At 39.1% G+C, this 12,519-nt stretch overlaps 1 protein-coding gene across 7 annotated transcripts in view; it reads right to left on the bottom strand.

Moving 5' to 3' along the window:
* The window catches only part of RAPGEF2 (Rap guanine nucleotide exchange factor 2), a 195,349-nt gene extending 185,678 nt beyond the window's left edge, over positions 1-9,671 (bottom strand). For 5 of the 7 annotated variants that reach the window (XM_064148730.1, XM_064148736.1, XM_064148731.1 and 2 more), the window contains exons 1-3: positions 9,529-9,671; positions 8,067-8,140; positions 6,728-6,967 (exon numbers count right to left, since the gene is read on the bottom strand). The gene's annotated coding sequence lies outside the window, so the exon portion shown is untranslated. Of the gene's footprint in view, positions 1-6,727; positions 6,968-8,066; positions 8,141-9,384 lie in introns of all 7 variants that reach the window. The other 2 variants (XM_064148732.1, XM_064148735.1) reach the window with 2 other exon arrangements.
* Between the last annotated feature and the right edge of the window lie 2,848 nt (positions 9,672-12,519).

Below are 12,519 nucleotides of genomic sequence, written 5' to 3'. Positions count from 1 at the left end.
TCACTACAGTTTCAGTAAAGGGTCCCACTCACTGTCTATCTGAGCCAAACAATGGGGTGATACATCTGGGCAATGTAAATGCAATTGATTAAAGACACACATTAGCACATCTTGAAAGTGCACAGAGGGGGCTTTCAAGTAAAAATATCACATGTACTTTTGAAACTGGAAATAGTGGTGTGGATACACATCTGATTTTAAACTGAAGACCAACACTGAAGCTAGGGAATTATTTTCCTACTGTGGTTATATCTTCAAAGTAGCGCGAGCCAGGTTGCACTTCACTTTGTGGGATTTTGAAACCTTACAGTTACAGTGGTAGTCTTGCAGGAAATAAAAAAGAGACTCTTAAGTGGATGAAGGTGTGATGGCATTTTAAAAAAGAAGTGATCCACAGGTAGCCTGAACCTGTGTTTGTAATTGTTTTAGTAAATTTTAGAGAGGAACAAAAATACTTGGACATATTCAAAGCATGAGGTAGTTTTGAGGTATTAATTTAAACACCTCATGGTTTTGCAATGGGCATACAAATGATGTGTCATCAAAACCATGCAGATACAGCATAGTACTGGTAAAGCATCTCTTTGTCTCAAGTGTTTAAGGATAAATTGTACAGTATCTTCAACCTCTAGCAGGCATTCACAACTCTTTTGAAGGCAACTGAAACTGCTTAATTGGCCCAGATGTACTCATTTACACAATTATGAAATGATATAGGGGAACTAACATTAAAGGCTGTGGATATGGAATCCATAAAAATGTGATAAGTTGTTCCAGCTGTAATTTTCCATTAAATAATTTTCATTAATCTGCCCATCACTTCCCTGAATTCATCTGAAATGTTATCTATTTGTCAAAAAAAAAAAACAAAAACAGAAAATAAATTAAAATTTTCTCTTTCTCTGGAGTAGTTTGTGACACCAGACACTTTCCCCCAAACAACAAGAGGGAGAAAAGATGTGAATGTAGAACTATTCAAAAAATCATAGACCTCTTATTGAGGTTTAAAAAGTGTAACCAATTTCTACTATTGCCTTCCTTCACCCTGCTTTATCCAGTGAACAAGCAGTTCTCTCTGCCAGAGTTCAGCAACCAATTATCAATATCTTTCCTGAGTTCCTGCATAACATTTTTTTTCCACCAGATATAACTATGCAACTATTTACTCAGTGAAAACAAAACAAACCCAAACTTAAAGAAGAGAAAGCTTAGTCAAAATAGGAAAGATGGAGCATAATTAAAATAAGCACTTGCTTTAGCCTCTCTAGTTTTACCCTCTTCATGACTTGAGCTAAACAGGCAATTCTCAACCTATTTACCCAGAAATTATAAAACAGGTGAATGTGTTTCAGGCAAATACTTACAGCCTTTTAGTAGCTAGCCGCTGCTAATTTATTCAGGACAAATGCGACACCATCTCACAGCCTTATTAACAACTTCTCATGGGGCTAAAAACTCTACTTTTTTTTCTAAGTCAATTTCCTCCAGCTACCTATGCAGGCCCTGAGGCTCACTGGGTCTACAAAGACCCTTAATGGTGATTATTAGACACAGTTCAAGGGCTTGCCGACATAGTTTAGAAACAAATCACAGAGTGATCTTGGCCCTAGCCAGATTATGTATGCTGGTCAACACTGGGAGCGTTCATTGGCTTGTCTGTGCAAAGAAAAGAACGCCAGCATTGCAATGCCAGCAAAAGCTCAATGAGAATATGTCATTATAAAGATGCCTTTCACAGATAGATCTTATTTCAACCCCCTCACTAAGATGAGATACAATATTATAGGAACTTTCGGTTGAAGAGAGTTCATATCAGGACTGTTGCTGTTACTGTGGCTATTTTGATTATCATCATGCAGTTAAAGGAGGGAAGAAGCTATCCTTCACCATCCTTTCATCTGAGAAGACAGGCACTTTTCATCACTGTTTTGAAGTACAGTTTGAGGCAAGTGCTCCAAATCTGCTGTCAAACTTGAGTCTCTTTGAGGATGCCCTTAGGCTTGTTCTGCTTGTATTAATTGAAGCTCAGTGCACCAGGAAATATGGCCTCATAAACTGTAGAAACGCTGCATATTTATCTAGCAGTACTATAACCTGGGACACATTTTAGGTTTTTAGTCACTAATGACTCCTCCTGTATGGAAAAACAGGCTGTTGCAGTGAAATCTGGTGATTTTTTTTTGAAGACAGGATAACATTACAGAAAAACATTAGGGAAGTGTAAAGATTCCCTTCCTTTATAATACTTGCTGTTCAATACATCTTTGAACAAGTCACTAACATGTGTTCCTCCTTGTTATAATGCATATAACAAAATGTGTGCACTTACCTCACAGGACATTCTGAGGGCTGGTGCTGTAAAGCCCTTTTGAGGATGAAAATCATTATGTGAGTATTGAGCACTAATCTCAGGCATGTGGACAAGCCGCGTACATTCGAAGTAAAAACCTTTCTAATAACATCCATCTGCATCTTGAATACAAGAAAGAAATTGTAAGACAGCCTGTCAATGATCAAGGCTTTTTTCATGCAGCTCACCCTACTGTTTGGCAGCTGGCCAGCTCAGAGAGCCTACAGAAGAAAATGGCTCCAAAGGCAAAAATGTGCATGTTAAGCAGAGGACAGCCTTTGTGAAGGGTGAGAAAAAACAAGACGAATAACTTCAGCTGCCAGAGTGCTCTCCAGTGCATGGGGGAATGAAGTGAGGTGAAAATGAAGGAAGAAACTGCAGTAGTCAGGGTCCTCTTTGCTAAAGATAATTCTGTGTGCTATAATGCTGAAATAAAACACGCTTCTACCTCAGGATCAGGCCTGCTTTATATTAAAGGCATTTCTCTGTAGAAAGGCTGAGAGAAGCAAGGGAAAGATTTATTTGGAACTGCAGGACCTCAGCCCATAAAGAATCCATGCCAACCTTTGAAATTGTATCAATGATACCACAAAGTCCTTCAAAAAGGTTTGTGGGGCAATGCAGTACAATCCAAGCATGCTGAGCAGATCTGAGTGGCTCTTCTGCAAATGAGGTGAAGCCAATCTTTATATTCAACTGGACCTATCTCATCAAAGGCACTTCAACTGGTGCTGCTGACATGCAAGGCACTGGCTTCATCAGTCCTCTCTGCTATTAAAAGCCTCCATGCAGAATCAACAGCAAATTCTCTTGCTTAGTATATACACACACATATATATCTCTCTCTATATCTCCAAAGTCAGAGCTAGCCCCTTTACTTCCTCCCATCAGTCATCTACAGATTCATTTCACTCAAGCTGTGCTCCAGCTGTACTGCACTGCAATGCTGCAGCAAACATATGGAGTTTCAGCCAACAGTCTTCTTTCACTTCCTACAGACTTTCAGTCTCTCTCTCTCTCCCTACAGTGCCTCATGTCCTACCTCAAATGCAGCAATGTTTAATTATAGTAAAATATGCAAGAATTGAACTATTAAAGAAATCCTTCATCTATCATCATATATTTAGAGAGTATCTCACAGAAATCCTTCTAGTCCTCCATTAAAATGCTGAAATGCAAGAGATTTCAACATTCTGATCTATTTAGGCAGTATCTTTTATTCTGATTTTTTTTTAATTGAAAATGCAATTCCAGTCATGACTTACCTAGCCTTTCATTCAAATTCTTGCCATATAGATAGAGCTCAGAATTAAACATTTAAGCAGCTTTTAATTCATGTTATCTTATCACAGATCAGTTTATTGCAACTCATCAACTGCCAACATGATCAATAGTTCATGTGGCTGCAGGTCACCTACTTCATAGTTGTGTTAGTTCTCTTCCTATCTTCCTGCAGTCCACTCTGCAAGCCCAGGGAGAACAGGCTAGTTCTAACATAGCTCACTGGAGCATAATTCATAAAGAAGATCAGTTCACAGAAATTAAAGTAAATAATTAACAAATAATGATAGTAGCAATAAAACCCAAAGTCAGCAAAACCCCACACCAAAGAAAAAATATTTTGAATATACTCTCTGAAGCCTTGGTGAATTTTCCTGCTGTGGTTCTATCATGTTACTAATCCCACTATTTTGTTTCCTAACCTCCCCCACTCCACAACAGGAAGGGGGGAAGAGTATGTGTCCATGCCTCAGCTGTTCCAGTCCAGAGTCTGGCATCTTAACTCAAAATCTTTGCAGCTGAAACTGAGATGCCAAATTGTGGACTGAAGCAAATGCTATTCACCTTGGTGGGGACATATGGCATCCAGTCAGTTAGTCACTACAGGGATGGCAACCTGCAGGAGAGAGACTGGCAACTGGAAACAGTGGCATTAGAGATCGGCAGTATGCAAAAGTGATCTTAGTACTAGCCTTCATTTGGCTATTATTTGGGATGCATTTTGCAGTGTTGCTGCAAACTTCAGCATCACAGAAGTCACTCAAATGCAGACAAAGCTAGTACATACTCCCATGAGAGAATCTGAGATCTCTAAGGCTTTTTTAAACTGCATTTGGACCTGCTACAAGTACTGACAAGTGTATGCATTGCCTAGAGAAAATAAACCAAAAGCAAACCACATTGTATAGTAACAGAGTAAGCATAATTCTCAGTGTCAAACCTTGGGAAGCATGAAAATGATGTATTAAGGGTAAGGTTCTTAGCATGGCTTACCACCTTCTCACCACATACAATGAACGGCATTGCTAGCAGATAAATAGCATTATGAATACTGCTACCAGTAAAATCCAATAAGCAGAACACAAAGTTGGGGGTTTTCCCCCTCTATCCTTTCAGCAAAAACCTTGGGAGCAAGTTTGTACATTCTTGTATTCATAGATCACTGCACCTCACTATTACAGTCATTCATTTAGAAACTCTGTTTTGAAATAAAACAAACCACCATGTCTAAGCAGGTAGAAAAAAGCAGAACATGTGCTGCAGATGCAGTGATGCCTTGTATCTCCCTCTCCATCTCAGAAGCAGACTCCTCCAGCAAGACAGCTTGTTTGTACAGCCTGAGAAGATCTTGATGTCCACCATATGGCTGCTTCAAAACTGGATGTATTTTTTTTAAGCCTTTTTAATAACATTACTGTTCATGTCGCTGCTGAAAATTTTTAAGCCATATGAATTAATCTGTAGTGCAACAACAGAGCACCCATATTTCCCCATCTTTTGTCTTTATGTGATTTATTGGGTGGGGTTTTTTTGGTACAAAATGTAACTATGCCAGTTAGAAGAGTGGTCTTTTACTTTTGTAATTTGACTTGCACCATCCATTGTGGAAGAAGTTTTCATAGCTTAAAGACATACAACAAACATTATTCCCCTTCCTGCATGAAAATACCAACAAAAACACATCTAACAAGTGCACCATGGCTTATATTACACCTTTTCAGCCACACTGGTGTTTTAAATGGCTAAACTTTCCCATGAAGACAAGGCCTGAAGGATGAGGCAAGTCTACCTGCAGCCTAAGTGCTGTCTCCCTGTTGGAAAGCAGCACAGCATATAATTGCAGATGACCACTGCGGATGACAGCAGAAGGCTGTACCCTAGGCCCTGGAGATGTCTGGCAGAGGCTGGGTCCACTCCTACCCTTGCAAGACAGCACAAAACAATGAGGCTGAAAGGCTTGAGGAAGAGCTTGTTGAGAAAGGAAAAGGAAGAAGAGTGCAAAATAGGAGACCAGATTGGAAAGAGGAGAGACGGAGGTGAGTCAAAGAAAGGTCAAGAGGAAGAGCCAGGAGCAAAATGCTGTTGAGCAAGTCAGTAACCCTTCGTGATTCAGAGCCATAGTCCACCACCTCAGTTCTTATTCAGAAGATCATCATTTGCCAGCAAGCAAGCACAGACACGCGTCACCAGTCCAGTACTACCCTTTAGGGGTGGTTTGGATTAAAGCAACAATTAAAAAAAAGGCTCACTACACAAGAGCTGCCATCTATGTTTAACTAGAGAGTTAATGAACACTATGCTATCCTTGAGTATTCATTAATTAGAAGTTTATTTCAGATGTGGTTGAAAATATACTGGGAAACTCTTGCTGAGCATTTTCAATATTGTATGTATTGCTGAAACACTGAGGATTTTTAGTGCACCAGGCTAGTCCCTTTGGATTTGTGTATGTAGAAATGGATCATTTTTAAGGTGATTACAAAAGAAAGAAAAAGCAGGAGACAACAGATGGAACCAGCAGCTGAAGACTGGTAGAAATCAAGGCAACTCTGACAGGCACGTCAGCCAGACTGTTGTTTGAGACTCTCTTATTCCATACCTTCTGACAGCACACACAAGAAAACCCCCAAAGCCAACAAACAACACAAACTCAACAAACCAACCCAAAACAAACACACAAAAAAACCCCAAACCAAACCATGAACAACAACTACAGCAAAATCAAGATTTTCTAACTCTAGACAAGGATCTTTTGTGGAGTGGAGGACACTGAAGAGCCATAAGCACTGTGAAGGAGCCACCTTTTTAGATAAAGACCCCATGAAGCAGTGAAAGCAGCTGAAACCCCAAAAGTCACAGTCTCTACAACTGTAGTCTCCTAAAGATAAATCATTTCACTTTTCAAGGGGCAGTCTTCAGCAGGCTTCTTGTATCTATGGAAAGAGATGTGGGTCTGACCTGGAGTCAGGTCTCCAAGCACACCTGCAGGGGCTGCCTCCCCAGGAATTCCACCCTGCTGGTGGGGAACTGGGCCAGACCAGCACCAGAGATACATGCAAGGACAAGGGGACATCACAATGCATCAGTTCTCAGTACCTGTGTGAGGGGAAGAGCCTGCAGCCATTGTGGTGGTGGGCACAGGAGCCTAGGTGCAGCAGTCTGGACTCTTCCCAGGGTAGATCACTCACACAATGCGCTCTTCCCACAAGGCAGTGTCTAAACAGGAGAGGCACTTGTAGAGGCAAGGGTGATATTCTTGGGTAGGTGATGACTTCAGGATTTTTAAACCATTTGCACATCGAGGATGCTGCTTCAGCCTGAAGAGGACCACAGGTCCTACAGGAACGTGAAAAGAGCAGTATTACTGTGCATTGCTGGTCTTTGTCCAGTTAACCTATTGTTTAGCATGGTAGACTGGTGACTAAAATACAAGCAATACAGATAAGAAAGTTTATGTAGTTCTGAAAAATGTATATTAAATGGTACTGTTAGTTTCATTGGGCAGCTTAATGCTTAAATAGAAAAAAAAATGTACTTTAGCTGTTTACATTTTGCTTACCAAGTAAGTATCTGGGTATTTTTCAACCACAAGGCATTATTTGTTATGTGCTAGGCACACAAACATATGCACACTCAGAGATAGTAACATGAACTTTATCAATCTGGAAGCTTTTGTGGCTTGCTCAGCAGTTCTCATCCATTACTTTAACAGTGTGCACTGCATCTGCATAGTGGAGAAAAAGCCCTTGCAATATTCAAGAAGGAAAGTAGGTTTTGGTGCGGGGGGGGGGGGTGTGTGTGTGAATGAGCACCTCCTGCTGAGCACCAGCAAAGCTTTCGCAGTGTTTCTAGCAGTGTAACAGCATTTACAAAGACATTATCTGGCCACAGCTCCATCTGAATTTCAAATGCACCAGTACAAAAGAGCAGACTCAAGAATAAAACTGATGGACTAAAAACCATGTACCTTTTTAAACTGAACCTCAGTTTGTCTTGGACCCTTGCTTTTAAGTCAGAGCAATGGTCTGTATGTAGATTCACACTAATAATGATTGTTTAAATAATACAAATCTAGAGGCTGATACATTTAAGTGTATTTGTACCTTGCAGTAACTAAATGAGAATTGCACAAAGAGTACTTCTATATTCTATTTCCTCTGTATTACAGTAGCATTGAGTATATGAGTATGTGCTCCTTGAGTTACACACTGCAGTAGTGTCAAAAGAACATTAATACTGCAGTTTGAGGTAAGATTAAGAATTCATAATATCTAATATCCTTGACAGGATTCCTCTAAATCTCATTCACAGTTTTTGCCTTGCAACTTCTTTGCAGCAAAAGGTGACTCGATTTAGCAGTGAACTGCGTGAAAATGTATTTCCTTTGATGTTTTTAATCTATTTCTAGCAAATTAAATTCTAAGTTTTGACTTACAAAGTGTTGTAACTTTTCCTTATTCAGAAAGGCCATTATTTAACAATTCTTTACTGCAGCTTCTTCAGTCATTTCTGAGAGACAGAGAACACAAAATTCATTTAGACTCACAGAAAAAAAGGAAAGTGAAATACATTGTCTCAAATTCTAGATTACTGCTACTTTTTAGTTCTTAAACAGAATGGCACAGGTAGATAATTGCATCAACATCAACTAGTCTCAGTACATTTTCTCATTTTAAAGGATCATTTCATGTGGTTGATAAGAATGGGGAACCAGAACAGAGCACAATAGTTGAGATATAATTGCATCATCAATATAATCAGTCACATTATATCTGTAGGTCATGTTAAATAGCCTCTTTGCTATGAGCCAACACAATGACAACTCTTCTCCTTAGAAGGAGCACACAGCAACAAAGCTGCATGGTTTAAGTTGTAAATACAACACCTGGTAACAAAACCAGCCTGACAACTTACTCAACTCCTCTGCAGCTCTGTTAATACTATTAAAAAACTAAGTGAGATTCAGAAAAATGTCAGGTCATGTAGACCTATTTCAATCCAACTACTATGCTACATGTCCTATGAGGTTTTTTTTCTACCAGAGAGCTTGTGTACCCTGCATTTTATCTAATATGATGGTAAGATTGTTATTACTTTCAGTAGATGGTAGATTACACCCTCTTAGGGGTGTGAGTATTCTGTGGAAAGCACTTTTCCCAAGACACTAATCTTGGGAAGTGCTTTGGACTCTTCTTGCTGACTGTCCTTAATTCAATAACATTGCAACAGTGTTGTGTGACACAGACATTGCCCCTGTGAAAGATTTCTGACAGGTAATTCTGAGACAAGAGGAACAGTCAGGGTTATTTTTAAAGCACCAGAAGTAACTTTATCACAACATAATCACTAATCAAGAATGCACAGCTTGCTATTAGTGCCACAGATATCTTTATGGAGTCTTATTGCATGTAATGGAACAAGAGTGTTATTGCAGCTTTACAAGTTAGCAGATTCATCTACAATTAGTATATTATTCATAGGCATTCTCGGACTCTCAAGATAAAAAGCTAAGCATCTGTTTCTCAGGTTCCTAGTATTTCATGTGGGGTTATGATTACTGTTACTTTTCCAATGGTTTAAGGATTAGAAGATTTTTCTCTTTTTTTAAATCCCTTAAATAATTCCTTGCAAATAAAACAAGACTTATTTATGTAATAGCATCTGTAAGCTTCTTGTTTCTAGTTTCAGCAAAACACTACTCTCTTGTGATACAACAACAACCCAAACAAAAAAAAGGGCATGCATTCACATACCTCCACTGCTGTGACCTGGAATTTCTACTGATCTCCTGATCCAACTGGCAACCCTAAGGTCAAAAAGGGTTTGACCTTCCCATACAGCCTCAGAAACAATATTCTCAAATAAGCAAAGATAATACACCGAATATTAAACCTCACCAGGCAGGACTTCTTCTCTATATACTTTCAGTCATTCTCACAGAGGATCCAGATTAACTGCTGTTAGCAGTTAATGGCTGTTAGCATTGACAGGAGGCTAAAACTTCCTTTTATTTCTTCTGCTTTCTTCCAGCTGCAGGCTTTTAATCAAATTTAGGAGAAGCAGCTAAGCAAATACAAAGCAGAGTTACATACTACACGACATATGACACAGGTGATGTATACTACTTTTTGAAGATACTTAACTAGAAGATTAAAATGACATTTCCAGTATCTATCTTTATATCTATCCATTATGTCTGTCTTCATAACATGTATGTAGAGAAGGAAAGTGCTAAGGAAAAGCCATGACTATATATTAATGAACTTCCATGCTTCACTCAAGTTCCACAACTGGGGGTCTCTTTGTGATTTCAGAGCCTTCGGGAGGATTACACTGGAAACTTAGACCATCCTTCTGTGCCAGCCTTCGTCTGCTCATTGCAGAAGCCTCTCTTCCCATAGGCACCCAAAGATATTAACATCAACCAGAATGGAAGCACTGCTCCAGGTGCAGTCCTCCTCCAGATGATACCATCTAAATAGCTCTCACCTTCAGCCACTTGTTCCCATCTTATGCTCTTTGTTTTGTCACAACTATTTCTCCCTAAGTCAGCCTCCCAAGGCCACGTGGAAAATCAGATCAGCAAGCTGATGTGTTTGAAAAAGACAAGACAAAACAAAAAAAGCCAAAAAAAAAAAAAAACCAGGAAAAAACCCAAAACATTTTACTATGCGTTTGAGAAACAGTTGTTTCAGAGCTGTGGACAGCCCTAGGTAAGCCGTCAGAGGGGCTGGAGCTGTTGGCACTGAAGAGAAATGACATGTAGCATCCCAGCTAGTGCTAATGGCTCATATTACACGGTGATCTCAGGGTAGTTCTCAGCCAACGGATTCCTACACCAACAGGTGAATGCTGTGATTGTCATCCTGCAGAGCAGGCTGAGATATCCGAATTTATTATTTTTTTAATCTGAAGGTAAACAGGAAAAAAAAAAGGTCAAAAAAGCAGTAGTGAGATGGAGGAGCTATTGATGACTGTGCTGTCCCAGATGAGTGGCTGGCTCTGTTTATTGACTGCCATTTGATGCTTCTCAGGAGGAGACACATTTAATAGATGAAAAATGGAAAGCAGTTCATGATGCTGAAACTCTGCCTTCATCTTTTGAAGAAAATAATGGCAGCAAAATAAGCTGCAGAGATGTATTTGCATTTGGCGTAATGTTTGTAATTGCAGTCTGTAAGAAAGCTTAAGCTTTTAATTATTTCTCTATTTCTCATTCACAAATGAATATTTAGCACTTGTTCTGACTTGACTCATCAGTTTTAAAGCATAACATAAAACCTTCTTATCACAGATTAGAATCATTGGCCTGGGGGGTGCTGCTTGCTGAGCAGCTCACTCTTCTTGCAAATCACAAAGTACCTTCAGCTCCTGTGGTAATTAATAGGTTCTGTTGTAAACACACAGCTTGGGTCTGCTTATGCTTTTCATTAAGCCATCATGAAATAGCTGTTCCTAGACAATACCAGCTGTGCCAAATTATACTGGAAAACAATTGGGATGTTCCAGTTAAACTGGAACCAAGAACCACAGAAAAAGAAAGTCCACGCACAGAATTAGTTTTCACAAAAGTTAACCAGAGCAATACCAAGAACAACTCGTGGCATTTTCTTTATGTTTATACAGTTTATGTCATGTTAAAGATGTTCACCACAGGGTGACAAGGCAAATTTGCTTAGCCATATCTACCATGAGTAGTAATTCTGACCACCAGCTGGTTAAATCATCTTCCAGAAGTTTCTGTTTGGCCAGTAAAATGAACTATTTCTGCTGTTATTGTAGGAGTGAGAGGATACCAATTCCCTGATGAGTGTTGTAAATTCAAGCATCGGTTCCATATTTAGTAATTATTTGGTTCTGTGCTTTTAAATATACCCTACCAGCATATGTAGATTCTGAGGAATAAGACTGCCAGGTTTTATATGATTATTTATTTACATTAGTATAAATAAAATTTTAAGCCCTAGATTATACTTAATATTTCAGCAGTAGCAGTGAAACCAAAGGAAAACCAGTCCCAATGCTATTTAAATAATTGTCACTATTACCATCATCTCTTTCTTTATTCATCATCATTCTGGGAATATGCCCAGTTTTCTCAAAAACCTTGATCACATAAATATGTCTCTCACTGTGCCTGGAGAATCAGTGTGTCTGGATCAACCTGAGGAGCACATTGCAGAGATCTAGAGTCCCCATGGAGCACGTGCTACCATCAGTGGTTCACTTCTGATCAAGAGTTGCAGGCTCAAAAAGCCTTTGCTGAGCCAAAACTATTGAGAGGCAGTCCCTTAGGAATAAAGCCAGGGGTTTTCCCAGTTACAGATATATTCCACCTTCATCTTCATCCTTATTAATGAACATTCATAATTGATTTTCTTTGTTTAGTCTTTCCCTTATTCTACAAGGAAGAATGAAAGTCTAAACTGCTTTCTGTATGACAGACATGAAGGCATTCATTCCTTACATAACGTTGATCATACAGAGGGGAGCATTGAGAGACTGTTTGACTTTCTATTAAATTACAGTTCAATTTCCACTGATTATTCAGATTATTCAAACAAAGTATTTCTTCTGAAGCACACACATAATTAGTAAAGATTTTTCTCAAAAAATGACAATGTATTGCTACATGAGGGTCCAGACTACAGAGTTAAAAAATAATAAACTCAATGGAAAAAATCAGGACATGGTTCCAAGCTGTCTTTTCTCTGACAGCAAAGCTCATTTAAGAGGTTCCTGCATTTTATTTTTACACCTATGGCACAGTCTGCTGCCTATGCACTTGTGTTGATGAGGTTGCTTTGGGGCTGTGCTGTAAACTGGATTAGTGAAACAATCTCAGGAAAATTTCTCTATCACCTTTAATAAACAGTGAAAAATGTTAT

Source organism: Pogoniulus pusillus, chromosome 9 (genome assembly GCF_015220805.1).
Source record: "Pogoniulus pusillus isolate bPogPus1 chromosome 9, bPogPus1.pri, whole genome shotgun sequence".
NCBI classification, from domain to species: domain Eukaryota; kingdom Metazoa; phylum Chordata; class Aves; order Piciformes; family Lybiidae; genus Pogoniulus; species Pogoniulus pusillus.
This window is presented reverse-complemented; position numbering and strand designations above follow the sequence as displayed.